Source organism: Rhinopithecus bieti, unplaced genomic scaffold (assembly GCF_001698545.2).
Source record: "Rhinopithecus bieti isolate Rb0 unplaced genomic scaffold, ASM169854v2 scaffold_33891, whole genome shotgun sequence".
Classification (NCBI taxonomy): Eukaryota; Metazoa; Chordata; class Mammalia; order Primates; family Cercopithecidae; genus Rhinopithecus; species Rhinopithecus bieti.
The window spans coordinates 244864-253385 of NW_016814426.1; the positions used below are offsets into that span (position 1 = coordinate 244864).

Here is an 8522-nt window from a genome sequence, read left to right on the forward strand (position 1 = left end):
GCAGGCGCCCTCTCTCCAGCCGGAGGGGACCTCGAGAAGCCCTGAGCGAGTCCCCGTCCCACGTGGGGCCGCGGCTTATACGGGGACCACTTCAGGGTTCGAAAACAGAACCCCGGCCCGGTGCACCGGAGAAGAGAAAATCGCTCGCGGCCACCTGGGTAGAGACCCTGGACTGGGAGGCGTGGAGGAGCGAGCGGGGTCTGCGGCTCCCGCCAGCAGGTACGCGCTTCCCTCTCTCTCCCACGCCGGCTCCGGTCCAAAGAGCCGAGACTGTGGGTCAAGACCGGGATGGATTCGCTGGGACAGGCCAGGAGCCCGCCAGCACATGCGGGCACTCGCGCGCCCGGGGCTCCTCGGACTTGTCGACCCCGAAACGCCTGTCCCACAGGAAGATCACCCCACTGTAAAGTCGGGTCACGGGGACCAGCGGCGAGCTACCTGAGGGCTTAACTACAAACACCCTCCCGACGAAAACCGTGGACTCCCAGGGTGCGAGCGTGTGACCGTGTGTGTGGGTGTTGGCAGGCGGTCCCCATAATAATCGAACAACCAGGTGGAAGAACCTCGGGCCTCGCGCTCTGGGGCTCTCAGAGTCCGGGCGTTGCAGCCGCGGGTCACCTGGCTGAATCCGGTGGGAGCTGCTGAGGTGCCGGGAGGTCTCCCAGGCTGGCGCTCCCGTCCAGCTGCTGGTGGAGGCGCGGGTGCGAGGCTTGGGACAAGGGAGAGCTATGCCGGGTGGGGCAGACCCTTGGGGGGCGTCCGTTCATCTGAAATGTTCACTGTGGGAAGAGCCGAAAGCCAGCCACGGCACCAGGAGAGTCCAGCGTGGAGAAGCAGAGAGGAAGGGCGAGTGCAGCGGCGCTCGCAGACGGCGGAGCAAGATCGCCGGGAGTGCGAATGGAAACAGGAGCATTGTTTCCTTGGAGTCGCTTAACCACCATCCCACGCTGTTTTACAGCAGTGTAGGAAATGTCTCTGCTGGTGACACAAAAATAAACCTGTGGCTCAGCTCTGAGTAGATTATCGCGAATTTTACAGCAGGAAATCCGTATCACTATTTTTACTACTAAATAAACCAGTGCAATTAAAGCGCGCAGGGCCAGAGTAGGTCGAGGCGAGCAAAGAGGAGCGCGCCCGCCCAGCTCGAGCCCCAGGCTTGCCCTGTGCTGGAGGCGGCCGGCGGGCAATCCCGGGAGAACGTGGCGAGGGCTGTGAGCCAGGACCCGGGCCCTGTACCGCGGGAGCGCGCGCGCGTGGGTCCAGCTCCGACCTGTGCGACAACCCGGTGGCCAGAGTCACCACGAGAAGACAGAGTTCCCGGTCTTAGGTCGTTTCTGCTTTACACTTTCCTACATTTCCTGAACATTTTGCAAATGGGTATGTACTGCTTATTATCTTTTCATAAAACTCTAAGAGCCGCTTCTCGGGGCTCCTCACCCAACTGGTCCGGCGTTCCCTCCCAGCACTGCGCTCTCTCCCGAGCCCTCCGGCTCTGCCAACCTCTGCGTCCTGCCCCTGGGCCTCAAGATTTGCACCTTTCTTGAACTCCCTTGGGAAGGGGCGCCCAGGCTGCAGAACGGATGGACGCCCCTGCCTGCTGCTCGATTGGATCGAACAGGGAGGCGCTCACTCGGATTCCAGGAGACCAGAGGAGACAGGGCATACGGAGCATTTACCCTGTGTGGAGCTACCGGCGGCTGAGAATTAGCGGCAGACGCGGAGATGGGCAGCGGGGACAGGTTGGGCTTGGGAGACTGTAAGACTTTTGAGAATGGTTTCAAGCTGCCAGAAAGAAATCCGCCTTTTCGGTGAATTGATCCATGAAGAACACAATCTTGGAAATATTCAGCATGCTTGTTAACAGCCGGCTCGTTGGTCTAGGGGTATGATTCTCGCTTTGGGTGCGAGAGGTCCCGGGTTCAAATCCCGGACGAGCCCAGTTTTTGTTTTTTTCATTTCAACTAAATTCCTTCTTGTTCAGATCCTGGATGAATCAGCGAAATTTTGTGTTACCTTGACAGTTTTGATCCCGAACGGTGTCCAGCGGTGGCATCACCAAGATTTCCGGGAGTACTAGGGATTGGGAAGAATCGTAGATAGGAGACTAAGCGAGCCGTCCCGGAAGCAATAGTTGCTGGTAAGACTTTGGGCACAGACCTGTACGCGAGTGTATGCTTTTGCGGGTTGTGGGGCTCTCCTTTCACAGCTAGGGAACACTTGTCGAACATACCCGGAGTGTAGTTGCTAGTGGACAATATTATGGCGGCCGTGTGAAGTGTGGGTTTCCGTAGTGTAGTGGTTATCACGTTCGCCTAACACGCGAAAGGTCCCCGGTTCAAAACCGGGCGGAAACAACCTGAAGCGGGGTTTTTGTTTTTTCCTCTTTTTGAGATAGGGTTTGGCTCTTGTTGCCCAGGCTGGAGTGCAATGGCGCGATCTCGGCTCACAGCAACCTCTGCTTCCCGGATTCAAGCCATTTTCCTGCCTCAGCCTCGGAGTAGCTGGGATTACAGGCACGCTCCACCACGCTCGGCTAATTTTGTATTTTTAGTAGACAGGGTTTCTCCATGTTGGTCATGGCTGGTCTGGAACTCCGGACCTCAGGTGATCCGCCCACCTCGGCCTCCCAAAGTGCTGGGGTTACAGGCGTGAGCCACCGCGCCCAGCCCTGAAGCGAATTTTATCTCATTACACACTCTTATTACACTGGAGACTAAACTAGAAGACCCCACTAGTATGTCCACCTGGTTACAGCGGCACAAAGAGAAGAGGGCATCTACACTTTTGCTTCCCAGCCTCAATCACCCGCATCTGTGAAGAACTCAATCCACTTTCACTTGCTGTGGTCAAGCTCGGCACAGGGCCCATCCACTCCACAGCTGCACGCTGCCAAATGGAACCCCGGATCCCGAGTATGTGTGTGGCCATTACCCCTTTTGTAACCTATAGGGACAAAAGTGACAAAAGTACCACCATCTGGCAGCGGTGGGATTCGAACCCACGCCCCCGAAGAGACTGGAGCCTTAATCCAGCGCCTTAGACCGCTCGGCCACGCTACCTCTCTACTATAACCCATTTACATAATTTCCTTCAGTTATAAAGCATTCCAAGGGCCCTGGGCCAACAGGGAGTTGGGGCGAATCCACAGGGAGAACCATGGCAGGATCCGCTCCGCCAAAGCCACTGGCTGGAAAACGGCTCCACCAGCGCCCTGACACAGGATTCTCAAAGCCCAGTCCTCAGCGTCTGCTTTAGGAAGACCACTCATAAAGCCACCCCTGCCGGCCCCCTTTGGGGAATGCGCTCCAGAGCAGGGGTAGACTTCCACACTCTCACTTCAAAAAATCAAAACAAATACAATGAAAACAAAATAAAATAAAACCTAAAGAAAACAAACAAAACCCCCCAGCCTGGGCAACATGGCAAAACCCTGTCTCTACAAAAGATGTAAACTTTAGCCGGGCGTGAGGGTGTGTGACCAGCTACTCAGCTACTCAGGAGGCTGAGCCTGGGAGGCAGAGGCTGCAGTGAGCCGAGATCGCCCCACTACTCTCCAGCCTAGGCGACAGAGCAAGATCCTGTACCAAAACCAACCAAAGAAAAACAAAACAAACCCAACAAAACAAAAAAACCCAACAACAACAACAAAACAGACAACAAACTGAAAGTATGTATTGACTTTATGAGTCACGAGCAGAAACATTCTTAGCAACTTCATTCATAATAACTCGCCTCTGGAAACAGGCCAAATGCCCACCATCTTCGCACTGGATAAATAAAATGGTATATAGTCTTATTTTATTTTATTATTTTATTTTTTATTATGTATATAGTCTTACATGGGATAATTATAACACTGATAATGTGCTTACTGCTGCAAACAGCATGGACGGATTTCACCGACATCAATATTGAGCAAATGCAGCCAGACACCAACCGTCTGCGTTCTATTGATTCCACATATGACGTTCACGCACGAGCCAAACTATCTATGCTGACAGAAGTTAAAATCCTGTCACTTGGGAGGAGGAGGTGCAGGTACTGACTTGCAAGGGACATGAGGAAACTTTTTGCAATGCTGGAAATGTTCCTTTTCGATCTGGGTGATAGGTACACACGTGTGTGTTTGTGCATGTGCACAAGCAAGTGTATTCAATTCCATGCTCACTTAAGATTTCTATACATATAAAATCTTGACACAGTACAGATATATTTGTATGAAAATTGTTTCTTAAAACATGACTTTCTTAGTTGGAAAGGCTATTGTTTTAGATTTTACTGGTGTGTCACAAATTACCACACATTTAGTGTCTCAAGACAGCATGGATTTATCTCGCTTTTTGTGCAAGTTAGCAAGGTTTTCTACTGATATCGCAGCAGGTGACCTCACAATGTTGGCCATTGCTGTAGTCTCATCTGAGGCAGGGGGTTCTCTTCCAGCCTCCCTGCTTGTTGACAAAATGCATTTCTTTGTTGCTGTGGGACTGAAATCTCCCGTTTGGTTGCTGGCTGTCAGCTGAGGGCCACTCTCAGCAACCAGAGGCCCCTTTCCTTGAAGCCAGCGGTGCACAGTGTTTCTGGAACTCCACCTTCTTTTAAAGGGCTCACCTGATTAAGTCAGGGCCACCCAGACTAATTTCCCTTTTGATTTATCAAAATCAACTGACCAGGAACCTCAATCACAGCTGCGCAATCCGTTGTTCCATAAAATGTGGCATGGTTGTGGGAGTGACATGCCGTCACGTTCACTCAGAGGCAGGTGGCCTACAGGGCGTGTGCCCAGGGTGGGAATCTTGGGGCCCACCTTTGAGTTCTCCCTATGACAGTTACAGGCCTGAGAACCAAATAGATAGAGTCTCCCAGCAGAACAGGCTTTCCAAGTTCCTTACTTGTCTTTGTATTTGTAACTTGTTGAAAGAAGCTCCTGGGATGGTATGAGGGGGTTCCTGTCCTTCATCATTGCTGTGTGGCCACGCTGGCTTCCTGTGTCCACTTGGCATCCTCAGGCTAGGTGGGCACGCCATTGTGTTTCACCAGGGTGATTGGGAGACAGAGGCACCGTCTACCAGCGCTCAGCCCCCGAGGTGCTCTCCGAGCATGTGCCAGGCTCTGTTCGGTCCCCTCCATCCTGCTCTTTCAGTTCCGGAGGACTTCCTATTTGTATGTTTAGACACTAAACCTTTTTCATTAACATTTGCTCACTATGGAATAATTAGACACACCTAAGAAGAAAAAGTAGAGTAAATGGGCTTTAAGAACATAAAAGCACCCTTAACCATGCCATGCATTTAAAACCATGCCTTTTGTTTTAAAGCTTTTAGACTATTTTATGGATTCTTTAACTTATTTGTCATATATATATATATTTATATATATATATATATATTTTAGGAGGGGTCTGGGGTTGGTTTATGCAATTTAGCCCAAGCTGGGCTCAACCTCCCGGGCTTGATCCATCCTCCCGCCTCAGCCTCCTGAGTAGCTGCGATTACAGGCGTGTGCCACCCTACTCAGCTCTACGAGCAATGTTATTTATTTATTTATTTCCTTATTTATTTACGTATTTATTTATTTTTCAAACAGGGTCTTGCTCTGTCACCCAGGTTGGAGTGTAGTGGCACAAACACAGCTCACCGCAGTCTCGACCTCCTGGGCTCCAGCGATTCTCCCACCTCAGCCTCCGGAGCAGCTAGAACCACCGGTGCGTACCACCACGCCTGGCTAATTTTGGTACTATTTTGTAAAGACGCGTTTCGCAATATTGCCCAGGTTGATCTCAAACTCCTCTTCCCTCGGCCTAGCAGTGTGCTAGGATTACAGGCGCGAGTCACTGCGCCCGGCCAATTCTGTAACTTTCTCTTTTTTTTGAGACAGTCTCAATCTGTCGCCAGACTGGAGTGCAGTGGCCGTGATCTCGGCTCACTGCAACCTCCGCCTCCCGGGTTGAAGCAATTCCCCTGCCTCGGCCTCCCAAGTAGCTGGGATTACGGGCGCCCGCCACGACGCCTGGCTAGTTTTTATATTTTTAGTAGAGACGGGGTTTTACCATCTTGGCCAGGCTGGTCTGTATCTCCTGACCTCATGATCCGCCCGCCTCTGCCTCCCAAAGTGATGGCATTACAGGCGTAAGCCACAGCACCCGGCCCAATTCTGTAACTTTTAAAGGTAAGCATAGGCAAATTACCTCCGCAAAGTGTCGGAAAATTACTTAAGTGTCATTGTCTGGGGTAAATACCCGTTGTCTGATGGCCATGGAAAAATAGGCTGCAGATACACAAAGGGTGGTCTTTAGAGCTGAAGTTTAATAGGAAACAGGAAGAGGAGAAGAGCTCTCGGTAGCAGACCCTGGTCTCGGAGAAATGGGTTGCCGGTTTTGTGGTGAAATGCAGCAGGTTTTACGGAAGAGCTTGAGGAGGCGGTGCCTGATTTACACAGGGCCCAAAGATTGGTGGGATCAGGTGTTTTATTTGCCTAAGGCGAGAAAAACTGGTTAGGGCTAGCTGTCATTTTCATAGGGCGGGAAAAGCTGTCTGCCCCCAACCCCAATCTTTTATTATGCAGATGGTTCTCTACCTGGCCCGGGCCATGTTGCCTGTTTCTTTACAGGTGGTGACCAAAAAAAAACAAAACAAAAAAGGGAAGATGGAGCCTCCACGTTGAACTGTAGCAGGACCGGCTGCAGACAAAACCTCTCAGACACTGAGTTGTAGAAGGAAGGGCTTTATTCAGCTGGGAGCATCCGCAAGCTACTGCCTTAAAATCCGAGCTCCCTGAGTGCACAATTTCTGTCTCTTGTAAGGGCTCACAACACTAAAGATTTCACATGAAAGGGTCGTGGTTGATTTGAGCAAGCAGGGGGTACGTGACAGGGGCTGCATGCACCGGTGGTCAGAGAGAAACAGAACAGGGCAGGAAGTTTCACAATGTTCTTCTATACAATGTTAGGAACATCGATTTCTAAGTCATGAGTTGATTTTTACCTACTGGGTTTAGGCCAGGCAGACCTGGGCCTGGTTTCGGGCCTGGTACCCGGCTGCCTGTCTTTGGTTTTACTTTATTGTTCTTCTTCTTATTTTTTTCTAAGAACAGGTACTGAGGATAAAACAATATAAAACAATGTGAGAGGGTCTTTCCTCAGAACATACCTGGTCTCAGGTAGCCCTTTCCTATTGGCACAGCTGCGGACTTTCACCAGTGCAAGCTTCCAGCTTGCCTGTCTATATTTGCAACTCAATTTTTCAGGCTGCTTTTTGTTAGAAAAGAAATGACTTTGGGGCTGCTTTTTGTTAAAAGGGAAATTGGCCAGGCGCGGTGGCTCACACCTGTAATCCCAGCACTTTGGGAGGCTGAGACGGGTGGATCACGAGATCAGGAGATCGAGACCATCCTGGCTAACACGGTGAAACCCTGTCTCTACTAAAAATACAAAAAATTAGCTGGATGTGGGGGCAGGCGCCTGTAGTCCCAGCTACTCGGGAGGCTGAGGCAGGAGAATGGCGTGAACCCGGGAGATGGAGCTTGCAGTGAACCGAGATCACGCCACTGCATTCCAGCCTGGGTGACAGAGCGAGACTCTGTCTAAAGAAAGAAAGAAAGAAATTACTACACTCTGTAAACAGACCTGTTAAATTAACAAGGACTAGCGATTCATTTGTGCAACTCACTGAAACCAAAATACTATTTTTCAAGATGTCCCACATGGAAGATGCTATTCAGGATCTTTACATTTCCATGGATGCATATAGGATATTTGGGAGCATCATCATTGAAGAAAAATCAGTTAAATTATCGTGTTCAACAAAAATATTTAAAATATTCTGCATGAACCCTTGTGGTCGTCTTCTTTTATTTATTTATTTATTTTTTTTTTTTGAGATGGAGTCTCACTTTGTTGCCCAGGCTGGAGTGCAATAGCACAATCTTGGTTCACTGCAACCTCTGCCTTCCGGATTCAAGCGATTCTCCTGCCTCAGCCTCCCAAGTAGCTGGGACTATAGGCATGTGCCACCATGCCCAGCAAAGTTTTGTATTTTTAGTAGAGGCAGAGTTTCACCATGTTGGCCAGGCTGGTCTCGAACTCCCGACCTCAAGTGATCCGCCAGCCTCTGCCTCCGAAAGCGCTGGGATTACTGGCGTGAGCCACTGCACCCAGCCTCTTTTTTTTCTTGAAACAGAGTTTCACTCTTGTTGCCCAGGCTGGAGTGCAATGGCGTGATCTCGGCTCACTGCAACCTCTGCCTCCTGGGTTCAAGCAATTCTCTTGCTTCAGCCTCCCGAGTAGCTGGGACTACAGGCACCCGCCACCACACCCCACTGATTTTTGTATTTTGGGTAGAGTTGGGGTTGGCCAGGCTGCTCTTGAACTCCTGACCTCAGGTGATACACCTGCCTCGGCCTCCAAGAGTGCTGGGATTACAGGTATGAGCCACTGTGCCCGGCTGACTGTTTTTAAGAAACATAGAAACGGACCCTTCTGGTTTTAAAAAGTTTGAAACTTACATTTTTTTTTTTTTTTTTTTTTT

General features: G+C 50.5%; 3 non-coding genes across 3 annotated transcripts; 2 read left to right on the top strand and 1 right to left on the bottom strand.

The window, feature by feature from the left end:
* Nucleotides 1-1866: 1866 nt before the first annotated feature.
* Nucleotides 1867-1938, top strand: TRNAP-UGG (transfer RNA proline (anticodon UGG)). The gene has a single exon. It is a non-coding gene; the product is annotated as a tRNA-Pro (tRNA).
* A 343-nt stretch (nt 1939-2281) lies between these two features.
* On the top strand, nt 2282-2354 carry TRNAV-AAC (transfer RNA valine (anticodon AAC)). Its single transcript has one exon. It is a non-coding gene; the product is annotated as a tRNA-Val (tRNA).
* Nucleotides 2355-2977: 623 nt separating this feature from the next.
* Nucleotides 2978-3059, bottom strand: TRNAL-AAG (transfer RNA leucine (anticodon AAG)). Its single transcript has one exon. It is a non-coding gene; the product is annotated as a tRNA-Leu (tRNA).
* Between the last annotated feature and the right edge of the window lie 5463 nt (nt 3060-8522).